We start from the raw sequence: 17782 nt of genomic DNA on the forward strand, positions 1-17782 counted from the left end.
TTCATTGTGTAATCCAAGCTGGCCTTGAATTTGCTGCAATCTTCCTGCCTCACCTTCTGTGTTACAGGCTTGAACCACCACATAGCTTGCTTGCTTCGAACATTTATTGGCTTCTCCTATAAAGGAGGCATTATCCTAGGTACTGGAGATATAGAACTCCAGTTCAAATTAGGATGAAGCTTACATTCTAGTAAGAAAAGGGGAGGGGGCAGAAGATAACCAAGAAGTGAGTAAAATGCGTGTGTGACGGTGAAAGTGTTAGAACATGGACAGGGCGGACAGGGAAAGTGGTGTTCCACAGAGGCCTGAGGACCTGAGAAAACAGGCATGCCAAATACCTGAGAAGAGAGCACGTCCCAGTAACAAGAGCAGGTGCAGAAGCTCGGGGTGGGACCTTGCAGGAAGCACTCAAGGACACCCGTGTTGTGGACAAGGCAAGGCGAGGGGAGAGTGTGGACAGGACCATTCGCTCACACTGGACCGTGTGGGCCTCAGAATATAGCTGTTCACAGCAAGTGATGGGGAAGACGCCAGGGCCTCAGGAGGGCGATGTAGCAGAGTGCTATGACCTTACCACGTGTGAGGGAATTCCCAAGGCATCTGTTTCAGCATTGTGGGGGATTAAGAGATGGATAAATCAGTTCTTGCCTGGGTGGAGCATATGCCCGCCACATACACGGGAACTAGACAATGGAAGCAAAACACAGACAAAGAAGATCCAATGAAGAGCTGGTGTGTGCACTCGGGTCTTGAAGGATAAGAAAGATGTGGGCTAGCGAGGAGATATCTCGACTGGTTACGAGTGCTCACCTCCACTCTCCGAAACTCACTTGATGGAAGGAGAGAGCCAATTCCTCCAAGTTGTTCTCTGACCTCCATGTCACAGGCGTGCCACGCACATACACACAAATCAAAAAACAAGCATTAAATAAATAAATGTCATTACAAAAACATTCAAAGAAAAAATGTCAGCTCCCTATGGTGCAACACGCCTACAACCCCATTGGGAGGTAGAGGCAGGAGGATCGAGAGTTCAAGGCCAGCCTTAACTACTTAAATGGTTTGAGGCCAGGCCAACCTGAGTTGTGTGAAATTCTGTCTCGGGGAAGAGGCTGGATGTCGTGGTGCACATATGAAATCACGGCACCTGGGAGGTGGAGGCGGGGAGATCAGTTTAAGAGCAGTCTTGATTATACAGAGAGAGCTGGAGGCCAGTCCACATTATATCAGATCCCATCTCAAAAAATCAAGAAAAGAAAGAAAATGCTGATAAAATTACAAGCATTTACCAGGAGGAAGGTAAATAGGGGTGTGATGTCAGACAGTCACAGGCTATGGAAGGCAAGCAAGAACAAAATCTGTGTTGAGTATTCAGTGGTGGGTGCTGCTGGGACTTTTGGTGAAGAGAATGATGTGACTGCTGTCCAAACCTGTCCCCTAAATGAAAGCAAGCCTGGGCCTGGGACTGTGCTAGGGTCTTGAGGTTTGGGTTTATCAGACAAACTCATCTCCTGAGGCTGAAACCACCGGTCATCCAAGAAACAGTGTCAAAGTATGGAGCTAACTGAAAAGCTGGGCAGACAGTGCCATTGTAGAATGAATCCAGAGGGAACTCGGAGACAGTGCTAAGGGCAGGAAGGAGGCAGAGAGGCCCTGAGACAGAGGAGGAGCATTTGGAGCCGGGCTGAAAGCGGCCTGGCATGATCTCCTGAGCCTCAAAGGCGTGGCTGCACTTGCTTTCTGATGCCTCCAGCCTTGGCTGTGCACAGGGAAGTAACTGTTAAGGGGCTCGAAGTGTCTTGGACAATGAGATCTTTGTCTTCGGAAGTGGAGTCTGACAGCAGAGCAGAGGTTGGGTGTGACCAGCCCGGAGAGGCAACGTGGGGAGGTAGTTTGGGAGGCTGCTGCACTCACAGTCAGCGCATCATGGTGAGTGAAGGACTGATAAGGGGATGAGGACTTGGGATGAGAAGGACCCTTTTGAGAACGCTATCTTCAGCCCGTGTGCGATGGAGATGCTGATAAAAGTCTGTCTGCGGAGTGTTAGAAGAGAAGAAAAAGGACACGTGAAGAAGGTCAGAGAGCAGAGGGCATGGTGGTAGAGACCTGACTCCCACACCTGGGAGCTTACCACTCTGTGCAGCTAGTTCCCGAGACCCAGTTCTGTGTTAATACAACAGTTACCCATCTTTTGCTCCAAACTACTGTGTTTATGGGTGTCTGTTTGTGGAACTGGCCGGCTGTGATTAACACCATGTTTTCTGTATCTGAAGCAGGTTCTTCTGGCTTTGTCACAGCTGAGCCTGGGAAGGCCACAATCCTGACACAGATACTGTGACCATCTCATGCACATGAAACTCACAGATGGAGGACTAAGTGTTGCAAAGGCTTTCAGACTAGGGCACCCCTCTTCTGGAGGCGACTGCAGAGTGTATTTTAGGAGACACAATGACTTGGTGGGTTTGCACGTTGTACCCCCTCCCCGAGGCTTCATTAATTTAATTCACGGGGAACTAGTCATGGAAAGAAGGTTCTGGAGCTGGGAGATGGTAGCCCATTAGGCGGAAGTGCTGCCTCTCAGGCCTAAGGGCCCGAGTTCAGTCTCTAGGATGCACATAAAGGTAGGAAGACAGAGCCAACTCCACAGAACTGCCCTCTGACCTTACACCCACCCATCCTGGCTTATGTGCCCATACACACATCACACATGCACACACAAATAATTAATTTTTTAAAGTTCTGGGGAAACTTGGGATTCAGATCCTTAGAGAACGTGGAATCTTTGGAAGAAAGCTAGATTCATGAAGAGGTTATCGGGGTGTGGTGGCTCATGCTTGCAAATGGAGTACTGGGTTGGGGTTGGGGATGAAGCAGGAGGAATGCCCACAAGTTTGAGCCCAGCCTGGGCTACATAGTGAGTTATAGGCCTGTTTGAGATTACAGAGTGAGACCCTGTCTCAAAAAAGCAAAACAAAAGGGGCTGGAGAGTTAACTCGGTGGTTAAGAGCACTTGTTCTTACAGAGGATCCAGGTTCAATTGCAAGCAACCACATAGCAGCTCACAACGTTTGACAAAATCTTAAATGTTGATTTTACCAGGGAGTCAGATGCTGGGGTGAAAGCCTGCCAGAGAAGCAGAGAAAGCACCCAGCTGACCTTCCCCCACAGCCAAAGGGCCCCCTCCAAAAGGCCTGCTCCTTCACCACACTGAAACTGAGTGTCCCTCTCATGTACGTCCTGTACACCTCTCTATCCATCCTCCTGACTTCTTCTTACTCTGACTTCTTCTTACAGCTGAAGCCAGTGTTTGAAAAAATAATCAGTGAAGGCTTCTTTTGGGCCTTGTACATTAGTAAATGATTCAGACCTCTCTCCTGATTCTTCAACCTTGTCCCAAGCATTTAAAAATGCTAAATGACAAATCACCCAGGTATACCATCAAATTCAAGTTGCCTTTGTAATTCAATATGTTGCCCTTCACCTAGCAACTCATGTTGGAAAAATATTAATACAACTATCCCTATTTAGTTTTTCTATGGCCCTAGCTTTCTTTTTCCTCCATGCTCACCACTGTAATTGAAGACCAGCTTCCAATATTGCTGTTGCCAAATCTTTCCAGTCTTGGGAATAATTCTGTCCTGAGTTGCCCATGAATTTAATATCTGCTTCACAAAGGGTGAAAACATTCCATATAAAACAATAAATTTCTTAAATTTCCTCAAATCCAGTACATCTATAGGATTTCATTTAACTTCTTCATAACCTTGGGAGTGCCTATCATATCTTAGTAGGTCTTGTATTACTATACAATAATAAACTAAGGTTGGTTTTCTAATAACCATGGGCCACCTTTTTCAGTTTCATCGTGTGATGGTGTGGTAGGTTCTTATCTAAATTCCTCTGTCTGTGTCTTAGTATTTTCCTCATTTTTATTTATAAGTCTCTCTGATTTTTCTTCTAAGGCTTGTATCTTATCAATCCACTTTTCATATTTTTCTTTTTCCTGTATCTCTAAAGTTTTGTTCTTTGAGAGGGTATAGAAAGCCACTATGGCTGTTAAGAATAAAATATGAAATACCAATAATCATAATTGGTATTGGGCCAATTTCAGTTACGTCATTTAGCTTTTCATTTTCTGCTTCTATTTTCAAGCTATCTAAAGAAGCACCTAAAGTATAGGGTCCTAATGCCTAGTATTTCCCATCCTTAACTCTCTCCTTGAGAATTTCCCAGGTGACTTATCAAATCTGATGGCTCATCCACAGCTGGCATGATTTCTCTGTCTTTGTGGTCATGCCACGAGTTGGAGTACCAAATGTTGTTTTAATCAAAATTTCTAAGGTTTGATTTTAACAATAAAGACTCGGGAGCCAGATGCTGGGGTGAGAGCCTGCTAGCTTAGAGAGGCAGAGAAAACATCCAGCTGACCTTCCTCCTCAGCTGATGTAAAAAACAAAAACAAACAAACCTCAAACTAAATGTCCCTTCCTTTTACTTCCTGTGCAACTCTCTCTCCATCCTCCTGACTTTCGCTTACTCTCGATGTTTTTAACTACGTTCACTCCCTGTCAACTAGCCTCTTGACCTAGAGTGAATTTTATTTAATTCCAGCAGAAAGCTTTTGGATTAAAGGTGTGTGTGTGTGTGTGTGTGTGTGTGTGTGTGTGTGTGTGTGTGCGCGCGCGCGCGCGCGCACGCGCTAGGGCTGACCACACCACAACTAGAAACAGGTTTTTCCAGTAAACAACACAATCTCTGGGGTCACAGTGTGTTATGATAAATGTATAACTTGGGGGGCCTTTTCTATTTACCTCCTCTAGCTTCCAAAGAATAAGACAGAGACCTATTAGATTCCTTAATAAGCTTTAGGTTCTTTATCTGGGCAAATACTGATCTATTCTAACCCCCTTTCCTAGTCTGGCTACTTCCCAGCCACACATCCTCAATTACTTGCCATATTGGTCCTACCTTGGCTGTTTCTGCTCCATCAGGTCATTCCTCATGGCCACATTCTTTTTTTTTTTAACCTGTTCTTTGTTCTCCCTCTTTACCTGGTGGTCCCTCCCAGAGACCCCAAGACTGGGAATGGAAGTCTCACCTGTTCTCCTCTCTCAACCAGCTATAGGCTCTCCAGCTTCTTTAACAACCAATCAGAGGTAATTGGGGAACAATGTTTCCACAACATTGATCAGTGAACATGATAATGCCCACGTCTGGACTGCAACCAGATTTCCAGGCACAGAAATCAGCATCTGAATACCCAGTGCCCCAGACCAACCACAACAACAGTGTGATCAAATACCCTGGAACACACAACCACCTGTAACTCTAGTGTCAAGGGACCCTACGCCTTCTTAGACACCAGACATAAGCGTGATACGCGTATATACATGAAGGCAGAGCCATCATACACAGAAAATTAAATAAATACAAACATGAATACAAAAGTGATTTAAATATGGTTAAGGTCAGGGTTTTTTTTTAATTGGCCATTTTTAGTTAAAGAAAAAGTACTTTCAAGGAAAATGTGGTCAACAAAAGCAAGCTGAGCAGTATTGTCAGTGTCCTATGACTAGGAATAAACATAAAAACATGAGTTCACAACCATGAACATAATTTACTTTTCACATCTTCAAGTGAAAGACAGAATTTAGAATACATGCATTCTTGCCACCAACCCGTTTTTTTCAACTACATTCTATTCTTCACATTAAGAAAATATTGAGAAAACCTCCCATGATCCTAACCTCGATTTTCAGTTTATTCAAACTTACACCTAAATTAAAAACAACAAAAACAAAACAAACCAAAAACCAAAAAACAAAACCTAACAACAAAACCTGGAAACTCCCCCACTTTCTGTTTCTGATCAGTCTCTATGAATAATCATTTACATGATTATTTGTTCATTTCTTTATTCATTAAATTTTTAATGAGCCCTTAGCAGATGCCAGACGCTCTGGGGACACAGCAGAGAACAAAAGTAACCAAAGTCCCTGCTGTCATGGAATGGTGTTTACACTCAAGTGTGGAAGGCTCACAATACACAAATAAATAAGCGTAATGCGTCATGTTGTTCTGAGTGCCAAAAAAGACAAATAGACTAGTTAAGGGAGGGAGAGGGGGAAGAGAGAGAGGGAGGGAGAGAGAGGGAGAGAGGAATGAAGGCCCATGTTGCATCAACAGGAAAGGGTTCTTCAATAAAATGGCATCCGAGTGGAGCCCTGAATGGGGGAGGGCGCAGACCATGAAGTTCCTGTGTTCCAGGCAGAGGAAATAGCAAATCTAAGTCTCAGAAGTTCAGAATGTCCTTGAGGTGGTTGAGGGACAACAGAGAGCCAGTTAGCCAGAAACACAGTGATGGGAGCTGGTGATGGAAGATGAGATCAAAGAGGAAAGTAAGGGCTCCGATGATGTACAATTCATAGGCCATGGTAAAGATTCAACTTTATTCCAATTGAAGTAAGTTGTCTTTGAGCAGAGTTTTGACCTGATGTTGGCCAACTTCAATTCCAATTCCTTTGAGTGGGAAGTACTTCAGAGAGGCCAGAGAGAACTAGGGAGACCAGTTAGCAGACTAGATAGTACTCTAGGGAAGAAGGCTCAGGCCAGGATGGAAGCAGTGTCTGTGAAGAGACAGGGAAAGTTGGTGGGTTTTCTAAAGCTTTGGAAAATATCTGTGTTTGAGAGAGAGGAGACCATAATGATGAAAGTTTTGGCCTACACCACAAAAGAAGCCATTTTCTGATACAGCTTTGACTGAGGGAAGAACAATTTTGCTTTAAACATATTAGGTTTGAACCAACCATAGTAGGAACCCTAGTAGGAAGACAAGAGGAAGGAGGATTGTTTCGAGTTAAATTTGTTTTTCACATTACATTTGAGATGTTTGTGGACATCCAGATGGAAGTTTGAAAAGGCCCTTGGTTGAATTCAGGGGAGAGAGATCTATGTTGGAAATGTGAATTTGAAAATTTTGAGTGCATGGATGGCATTAACACCAGACTAGCTGGACACGGTGGTCCATGCCTCTAATCCCAGCATTTGGGAATTAAATGCAAGAGAATCAGAATTTCAAGATCAGTTTCTATCTTCAGTTACTTAGCACATTCAAGGCCAGCCTAAGCACATGAGACCTTGGATTTTATTTTGTTTTTTAAAGGAAGCTACAGGATGGAGTTGGACAGAAGGGTTAAAAACCCAAGTTAGTAAGCATTAGGGCTCTACAACTTTTAGAAGCGACCCAGAGACCATGTAAAAGTGTTTCTAGACAGGGGAGAGAGCGTTTAATCGAATGCAGCTGACAGGCCGAAAAAAAAGAAGGCTGGGAATTCACAACTGTAGTTGATCTTGATAAAAATAATGTTGAAGAGCGGTGCGGGGCTCACACTTTTAATCCCAGCACTCTTGAGGGCAGAGGCAAGAGTTTTAGGCTAGTCTGGTCTACAGAAAAGAGTTCTAGGACAGACAGACAGAGCTATATGGAGAAACCCTGCCTCAAAAACAAACAAACCAAACAATGTGTCGGGAGAGTGGAAGTTGACTGAGGAAAGCTGAGAAGAAAGTTGTAGAAATGCCCACCTAAAGGAAACAAATGCTAGCCGAAGCAGATGATAGGCCTACTACCAGGAAATCAGTTTGAGGGGAGGCCAGCATTGAGGTCTTGCTCTCAGATGAGCAAGAGTAATAACAACTTTTCTCATAGGACTGGTGTAGCTCAGGGGAAGGCAGCTGTGCACAAGGCTCTGGGATCTGTTCCTATCATTGAGAAAAAGTGTCCCCACCTTCACTGACTGCCTTCTCTTCGGCTTCATTGACTGGTTTTACACTGCTACTTTCAATTTCTTTTCCTAAATTTTAAATTTTTTTTAAAGGCAAGACTTTATATAGTCCAAGCTGTCCTCATTCTTGATAGTTGAGGACCTGTGGTCTTCAATTCCTAATTCTCCTGCTTCGACTTTCAAGGACTGAGATAAAAGGTATGTATCACCACACCTGGCTTATTTTCTTAAATTTCATAGCACACTGTTGTGCCAACAAATAGCCTTAAAGAAAGCTGAGTGTAGTGGCAAATGCCTATAACATTTAGAAGCTAAGTCAGAGTTACAGATTAGTCTGGGCTATGTAGTAGTGAGTCCTAGGCTAGCCTAAATTACAAAGAACCTGTTTCAAAAAAAAAAAAAAAGAAAGAAAGAAAGAAAAGAAAAGACGGAGGTGGTCCTTGCCTTTAATCCCAACACTCGGGAGGCAGAGACAGGTGGATCTCTGACTTTGAAGCCAGCCTGGTCTCAAGAGTGAGTTCCAGGACAGCCGGGCTACCCAGAGAAACCTTGTCTCAACAAAACAAACAAACAAACAAACAAACAAACAAGCAAACAAAAACCAAGAACCAAAAAACCCCAAACCAAACAAACTAAAAGAATTGAAAACAAATTGATTTATTTTTGAGACAGCGTCTCATGTAGCATTGGCTGACCTGGAACTTCCTATGTAGCTAAGGCTGTCCATCAACTCCTTATGCTTTTGCTTTGTCCTCCCAAATGGTGAGATTAACTGTGTGTAAAGGAGGCAAGCAGCTGTCTCTTAGCCAATCACAGCAGCATACTATCTTCTGAACCCACAAAAATAAAGTGTAACGCATTATTACAACTTACATCAAAAGGGCAGTAGGATGGATGTTTTGATTTCTTTTTGGTTGTTATTTAGAGACAGTGTCTCACTATGTAGCCGCAGATGGTGGCGGTGTGGTGAGGGGACGGGATGGAACTTGCAGTGTAGCACAAGCTGGCCTGAAGCACCTGGTGATTCTCCAGAATGCCACCATGCCTGGCTGAGTGCCACCAGGCCTGGCTGAGTGCCACCAGGCCTGGCTGTACTTAATTCTCACGAAAAGCCTTTGCTAATGTTGCACAGATTGTTCTTCATATCTCAAGAGTCTGTTTCGGATCTTTCTATTTCAGTGAGTTGAGTATCTCCAATGAACAATTTTCTGCCTTTCCCTAACCTCGGAAATAGATTTTCTTCTGACCTAGAATGTAACTTAGTTACTTTAGAGTAACTGTCTTTGCCTTCCTTTACTGAAGAGGCTGCACTATCCAAAACAGTCAGGCCCTCTGTGGCCACAGGAGGACAGAAGTGGGTTAGTAAAAAGATAGAGTTACTCAGAGTACCCGGAGCAGAACACCCAGGAAGCCAGACTATGATTGACTGTGGCTCTGCTTAAACAGAATGGAGGCACAAGGCCAGAACCATCTGCTCCAATTCTGCAAATACTCCAAACCACAACTAAATTTGTAATCTACTTTTCTAACATACAGACGGGCATTTTAATCCTAGGGGCTAGAGAGATGCCTCAGTTGTGAAGAGCACCCCCTGTTCTTGCAGAGGACTTGGATTCAATTCCCACATGGTAACTCACAACCATCCATAACTCGATGCAAGGGATCTAATACTGTCTCCTGACCTTACCAGGCATCAGTGACACATGGAATGCACAGACATCCACGTGAGCAAAACACTCAGACACATAAAATAAATGAATCTAATATTTTTTAAATAAAGTTTTAATCCTTAAAAATTTTTATTATTTTTTTTCTCTGAAGCAGGGTTTCTCTGTGTAGCCCTGAATATCCTGGAACTTGTGTTGTAGCTGACCACGCTAGGCTCAAACTAAGAGTTCCTCCTGCCTCTGCATCCTGAGTGTTGGTTGAAAGGCTTGTACCACCAGGCCTGGCTTCATCCTTATAAATTTAACTGAACTCCAAACTGGCAACATTCTGCCTTCTAAACTTTTTTGAACAGTACAACATAATAACATAAATGTAGCATTTGATTTATGACACAGTGTTTGGTAATTGTCTGTGTAGTCAATATAACCCTTAAGAAGTAAAGCACATGAGCATGGAGAGACATTATTGTCACCCTAGCACTTCAGAGTCAGGAAAATCAACCTTCAAGGTCAACCTCCGCTACACAGCATGTTCCACATCTGGGATACATGCCAAAAGAAGAAAAATTAAAGTTAAGATGTGACATGTCAGCTGGGAGTATCCTTCACATATCTGTGCACACACACACACACACACACACACACATATAAATATGCATGTGACACACACAAAATAAACCTGATTCATTCTGTGTGTGTGTGTGTGTGTGTGTGTGTGTTTATGAGTGTTTTGCATGCAGTTATGTCTGAGCTCCAGATCCCCTAGAACTGGAGTTATGGATAGTCGTGAGTTGCCATTTCTCCAGCCTCCTATAATGGCAGTTAGTACAGACTTAGCCCTGGAAAAGGAAAATGGCTACTAATTAAGCCAACCTTACACTCTAAAGACTTAGAACTGAGGGGGATGAAGAGCTCACTCAGCAGAGGACCTGGGTTCAATTCCCAGCACCTGCATGGCACCTCACAACCATCAGTAACTCCAGCCCAGGGGATCTGATGTCCTCTTCTGGCCTTCATGGATACCTGACAGAAACATGGTGTATAGATGTACATGCAGGCAAAACATTCATACATACAAAAAAAAATAATAAAAAAAAGTAAATAGAACTGAGAGGTTCTTCTGCAGGATCAGAAATAATAGAGATAAGAGGCTAGACAGTGAAGATGTATACGGACCAGCAGTTGCCATGTGCTAGACTGTTAATCATGGACTTCTATGACAAAGGTGTCTGACCCCCCAATTCTAAGAAACCCACTATTCCTATTTATGTGTGACCCTTATAAACAGGTGGTGACGGCACATGACTTTAACCCCCACACTCTGGAGGAAGAGACTGTGGATTTCTGAGTTTGAGACCAGGCTCGTCTACATAGTGAGTTCTAGGACAGCCAGGGCTACACAGAGAAACTCTATCTTGAAAATACAAAGCAACCCTCCCACACACAAACACACACACAGTGCAACAAAACAACAAAAATGTGACCTTTGTAATGTCCCATAGCCCTGTTTTTCATGTTCTAAGAATTTAACAGGATTGCTAACATTCCTGCAGCACACAGGAACACTGTGTGCATGGCACACATCTGTGGTGACAAATGAGAGAGTTCCTGTTATCTAAAAGACCTAATTCAACCCCACTCACAGACTTAGTCAGAGGCAGGTCCAAATTATGCCACAGACACTCTTTATATTGCCAGAGGTGGGTCAGATTTAATTCTCCACCCCCAAGATTAGCACATAACCCAACCCAGCTGACACAAAACAGTAAACAGTTCGATCAAAGGTATCTTCATTCTCTCTTTATGTAGTATCTGTTGATTACCTGCAATGTGTCAGGCATTGTGCTGGTGCTGCAATCATAGACACAAATAAGCTCCATGGACAAATAAGACAAAGTGTCAGTGGGGAAGGCTCAGATGCACCACAGAAAACCCAAAACAATGGGACCAGTGAGATAGTTCAGCAGGTAAAGGCTCTTACTATCAAGCCCGATAACCTGGGACCCACAGGCAGAAGAGAACCAATTCCTGAAAATTGTTCTCTGACTTCTTGTGGGTACAGTAGTTTGACCAAACATAACAAGGAAGAAAGAAAGAAAGAAGGAAGGAAGGAAGGAAGGAAGGAAGGAAGGAAGGAAGGAAGGAAGGAAAGAAGGGCAAAGAAAAGACATAAATTACAGAAAAATTAGAGTCTCTAATAAAAACAGTTCTCATTAACTAGATTCTCTTTGGCATTCAAATTTTTCTGACAGAACTCCTCTATCTACATACAGTTTATCAGTCATAATGAAGTCTGTGTCAGTACACTGTTTAGGCAAGCAAAAACACAAGGACGGAATGAAATCATAGCTCCTCGGTGCCTTGATTGCTGGTATGTGGAATGGCCTACGTAGATGGCCAGCATCCATAATGACCAAGTTCAATGTAACCATTGTCTGAGTGCACACTTGACAGGATTTTAATGTGATACTGTTTTGGACTTAAGGTATATATCCCTTAATGACTTCTTTTCTTAATTTGTTTTGTCTGAGACAGTGCCTCAATATATAACAGAGATTGGCCTGGAAATCACTATAGGTATCCAAAGCTGACCTCCAACTGGAGAGCGTCCTGCTTTTGCCTTCCAAATACTGGGTTTGCAGGTATGTCTTAAGTGATTAGCAATGGGTAGAAGTAAACACGTGAAAAATGTAGAGAGAGAGAGAGAGAGAAGTAAATACGTTTAAAGTAGAGGAAGAAAGGGAGGAGGCACTGAGTAAAGAGAAAGGAAGATATAGAAAACAAGTCTTAAAATATGACTCATCACAGGGGCTGATGGGATGGCTCGGTGGTTAAGGGCACTTGCTTCTCTTGCACGAGACCGGGGTTCATTTTCTAGCGCTCACATGACAGCTCACAAGTGTCTGTGACTTCGGTTCTGGGGGATCTCTGCTGGTCCCCGAGGGTACCAGGCACACACGTGTGCATGCACAAACATACACGCAGTACATGTAGGCAAAGAAGACCCTCATGCACATCAAATACAAATAAGTAAGCCTTAAGAAATAAATATGACAGTACTGTTTGCACCTGGATTTAGCAAAGGTCCTTGTTTACGTAGTCATAACTGCTTAAAATAAAGTCTGAAAACTCTCTAATGTTCTGTGTGACTTTTTAAAACCACTCATTCCGAGAGCTCTGCCGGACTCTTTGATAGGGTAAGGAGATGTGAGTCAAATGCCACCAGCTCTTGGGGTGGGAGAATATTTTAATGCTACAGCATGTGCACAGTGCTCTTGCTTCAGCTGGCACAGTGATCCCAGTACTGGAGAAGCTGGGGCAGGAGGGTCCCCGTAAGTTGTAGGCTGGTCAGGCTGCACGGTGTGTTCCAGGACGGCCTGTCCTACAGAGTGCAATCTCACCAGAAAAAAAAAAAAAAGAAAAGAACAAAACCCAACACACAGGACAGCGTTGGGCTCCCCAGCAGCAAAACAACAAAAGCCTTTACTCAGCTCACAACACTGAGTTACGAGGTAAAGCTGCAAAGTGTAACAGGAAGGTGCGAAACCACTTTCTCCTGTGTACGTTGGGGTGTAGACTGATCAAGAAAGCAATATCGAGCCAGACACTGTGGCACACCCACGTGACTCCAGCTACTGTTTAGGCTGAGAGAGGATTGCAAGTTCAACGCCTGCCTGGTCAGCTTTGGGAGAGCTTGTCTTAACAAAACAAACAGCCCATCCAGGCAGTAGCAGTGCACACCTTCAGTCCCAGCGCTCTGGAGGCAGAGGCAGGAGGATCTCTGATTCTGAGGCCAGCCTGCTCTACAGAGCCAGTTTCAGGACAGCTAAGGCTACACAGACAAAATATGTCTCAAGAAAAACAAATAAGGGGCTGGAGAGATGGCTCAGTGGTTATGAAGACTTTGTTGCTAATGTTGGGACAAGGTCTCAGTATGTAGTTCCGGCTGGCCTCGAGTTTACAGTCCTCCTCCTGCTTCAGCCTCCCAGATTCCAGGACTACAGATGACTCAGCACCCAACTTCAAGACATTCGTATTTTTTTTCACTCTTATTTCTTGAAATCTACGACGTTTTATGCTTACTGTCCACCTTAATTTGGACCAGCACAGTTCAGTGCTCCAAAGCCAGAGTGCTGGCCAGTAACAGAGGGTGTTTTCCTATCACAGTGGGCAGGTAGCCTTAAAAGGCTATGATAGAAAGGCCAAATGCCAGTTGAAATTTCATTGTACACTTTTCACCTGCACATTATTCTTAGGGTTCCTAGGTAAAGTTTACGTGGCCTCCTCCTAATTCCAGACCTGTTCTTTTTAGAGACACTTGTTTGTGACAGGGTTGCACACGGCCCCAGCCTGGCCTTGAACTCCTGAGCTTCCTGCCTCTACCTCCACGCTGCTGGGACAACAGGTGTATGGCACTACGATCAGCTTACAATGTTACTTTAAAGAACCTTATTTTCTATGTACGTACTGGTAGCGCAATAAATGAGTTCAATATATGACGGAGTTCTGGCTAATAAAATCCAAAGGAGTATCTGTTAAGTCATATGGGAAAGAAACTGTTCTTACGAGAATGACTTCAAGAAGAATCAGGAAAGCGCCCCACACTCCTTACCCCTTACGTATTTTAAAGATTAAGTAGTACAGGTGCTTCCTGTCTCGGCCTCATCACGGCCAGCTGCTTCTCTCTTTCTGTTTGGGACATTTCCTATTGAGAACATGTTTAGGAGTGTGACAACTGCCTTGGGATGGCAAAAGTTTAAGACGATAAAGACAACAGAGGTTATTTTTCTTATCAGAGATGTAAATTTATGAAGCCAACCATTCACAGGGCAAAGGGGGGCAAGGACAGAGTTGCCTATCAGAAGGAAGAATGAGTGAGCCAGCAAGTTACTATTAGGCTTTGCCTAAACAGTAACAAGCCAAACCTTCCCTTCTTCCTGCCATTTCCTTCTCTTAAGGAAGGTTCTTCCTCTATCATTTCTCTCCTCCTTGTTTCTTCCCTTTCTTTTCTTTCTTTCTTTTTTCTTTTTTTAGACAGGGTCTTTCTATGTAGTCCTAGCTGTCCTGGAACTCATTTGGAGACCAGGCTGGCTTCAGACTCACAGAGATCTTGCTGCCTGTGCTTCTGGAGCGCTGAGATTAAAGGAGGGCACCACCACATCCAGCCGCATCATTCAGCCTTAGCTATACCAGGTGCTGGGTTACCCTGAGTGCTTAGAGTGTAGAGCTGAAAGTGACTGCAAAGATCATAAAAAGAAAAAAACAGTTCTCCGCCCCCACCAGAAATGCCAGGAACACGTGTTAACTCAATGTGTAGACACAAATGACAGATTTTTCAGTACTTTCCAGTGTCATGGTGATCACAGGCAAGCAGGCCCAGAAGGCTGGTTGAAGAAATGGCAATGTTAATTATTTCAGCTACTGAGTGTAAAAACTTTAAGTATATTTTCTGAAATACATAGGAGACTAAGTGGGTGACCATTATTCTGGTTCGATTCTATTCACCAAAAGATTCCTTTTCAGTGAACAAAGACATTTTGTTTGACCATTTATCAGTCCTACACCAATTTTTATCACGTGGGTGAGTTAGAAACTTGAAAGCTCTCCTTGCTTTCTAAATTCAAATGTTTTACATTTCGTGTTTGAATGTTCAGACTCTACAGCCCACATGTAGAGTCCAGAGTACAATCTTTAGGAGCAGGCTGTCTCCTTCCACTGTGTTCGTCCAGGGAAGCAATGCAAGCCACAAGGGCTTTGGTGGCAAATGCCTTTACCCCCTGAGCCATCTTGCCACCCCAGGACTCACATTTCTAGCAACCTTTTAATGTAGTTGTCTTTTCGTGGTTTTTGTTGTTATTCATTGCTGGGTTTGGGAGGTATGCTCCTTAGGCAGGCTTTGAACACCTGAACCTTCCTTCTGCCTCAGCTTCCCAGGACCTAGCACACTACTGATACACCACCACATCAGACTATATCTACTCTTTTTCTTAAAAAACAAAACAAACAGTGCCCACAGATGCCAGAAAAAGAGCACTGGATCCCTTGGAGCTGGAGTTATAAGACGCTGGGAGCTGCCACACGGGCACTAGGAACCAGACTTTCAAAAGCAGCAAGTGCTTTTTTAACCACTGAGCCATCTCTCCAGCCCTGGCTGTATGAACTTCATCTAACTCCCATACAGAATTTCCATTACAGATCTATCACAATGTCCAATAGTCTTTCAGGGTGGCTATGGTGGTGCACCTCTGTAGTCCCAGTACTTGAGAGGATGAAGCAGGAAGATTCCAAGTTTGAAGCCATCCTGGGTTACACAACGAGATCCTCCCTCAAAACAAACAGGCAAACAACCACTGCCATCTGATGACAGACTGTTAGTCTTGACAAAGGAAGCCCTCCTTTGAGTTAGTCTAGTCATAAATGTGAGCAAGAAATTCATTTGCCTTTTCTGTTTTTCCTTTATAAAGAAAGTATCAGTTCAAGATAGGCGTGGAAATCTGGTTATCATCTTACCTCAACTATGCTATTGTTCTTGTAGATAACATAGCTTTTTAAAGTAAGTTGTTCCCACCTGTTTCCGTATTTAAGCTAGGGTCTCATGTAGTCCAGACTGGCCTGTGACACAGTACGTTGATGGGGTTGACCTAAACTTCTGATCCTGCCTCTACATAGGGGAACACCCAGACCTGTGCCACTAGGTCCCATTTTATTGTTTTGGGTGGAGCCCATAGCTTTTATGCAAGGAGCCTCCCAACTGAGCTACAAAACCCAGCCACCTATATTCCTTTTTTTTTTTTTGCCACGTATCACCATACCTAGATGGTACAGAAAAATTGTTAAAAAATACTATAAATCTTACTATCATGTCAAACATAGAGAAAATTGAGAGGTGAGCTGATGGCTTCTCTTGTGACTGATGTTGGAAGCATGAAAAGCCTTCAAAATCTGGCTTTTTCTGTTCACATACATACATCTTCCTCTTACTAATCAAAACTTAATTTTTCTGGTACAAAAGGTAAAGACTTCAGATTCACCAGTTAAAAAATAACGAAGGCCTAATAAGATTGTCAAAAACTTCTATTCCTTAAACCTAAAAAAAACTCAGGCTTAACTTACTTGCCAGGTATCTGTTTTTTGAGGTATGTTTTTTGGAATGTTTTCCACAAAACTTAAAAAATCAGTTTGCCTTTACTTGCAAATGGATAATCATCTGAAATAATCTAAATCGAATGCTTATCGGTAAGCACTGACTTGAGTCCACTTGAAGCAAACCTGGAAGGGACTTTCAAACTCTTAAAAACTGGCCTATAGGCTTCTGCTTTGTCTGGCTACTGCCTCTAGTGTGAGCTCTTTCTAGTTTTTTTTTTTTTTTAATTTGCATGGCTGCCTTTCTGAGTTTGCTTCAAGAATCAGCCTTAACCCATGCAGGAATTGCTCGAACTCAGAAGCCTTGGGGTCAGACTGATTTGCATCTTTGCCCTGGCCAAGTCCATGCTTTCGTGCGGCGTCGGCGCTGCCACGGCTCGCTCTCCTGCTCCGCTGCTCACGTCAGGCGGCGGCGGAGTGCCCGGCACCGGGGTCATTTGTGCTCAGGACCCTGCCGCGACACCGACTTGTGGGCGCCGCCGTTTTCCTTTCATTTCTCCGGGCACACGCGCCATCCCACACCTCCGCGGCTCGCTCCCCCGTCCCGGGACAGACAGGCAAGGCAGGCGCGGTCTTCCCGGAGCGATCCACGTCACCCGCGCAGGCGCACTGGGCGGCGGGCAGGGGGCCGCGCTCGGCCCGCGGTAAACAAGCACTGCGCAGGCGCCGTGGGCCAAGGTTGCTTTTTTTTTTTTTTTTTTTTGTCTTTTGTTTTGCATAGCAAGAAGAAGAAAAAAAAAGGGGGGGGAGGTAGGGGAAATCGCCAAGCAAACCCGAGCGTCCGCAGACGGACACAACGACCGGGCTTCCCGTACTCGAACTGTTTCGGGGGCACCAGCTGCGCGGCCGTGGGAGCCAAGAATCCTCCACGGAGCTGTCGGCCTTGAGCGTCTTCTGCTTTTCCGGCCCGCACTGACGCTGCGGGGAAGAAAAGACGAAAAAGAGAAAAAAAAGCAAAAGGCGATTTCCTTAAAGGAGAGGTGGTGGGCGGCCCCCTCCGCGCCACACGAAAACCTCCCGAGCCCCGGCCTTTCCCCAGACAACGCGAGATCCCGCGCCCGCAAGGGACTCCGCGCGCCCCGCCCTGCCCCGCCCCGCCCTCCCGCGGCGTCGTGCGCATGCGCCGGGCGGTTTTGGCGCGCAAACGTTTCAAAACTTCCTGCCTGGTTACAGGTGGCCGGTGTCGGCCGC

This window comes from Psammomys obesus, unplaced genomic scaffold, assembly GCF_907164565.1.
Source record: "Psammomys obesus unplaced genomic scaffold, mPsaObe1.curated_primary_1811, whole genome shotgun sequence".
Lineage (NCBI taxonomy): Eukaryota > Metazoa > Chordata > Mammalia > Rodentia > Muridae > Psammomys > Psammomys obesus.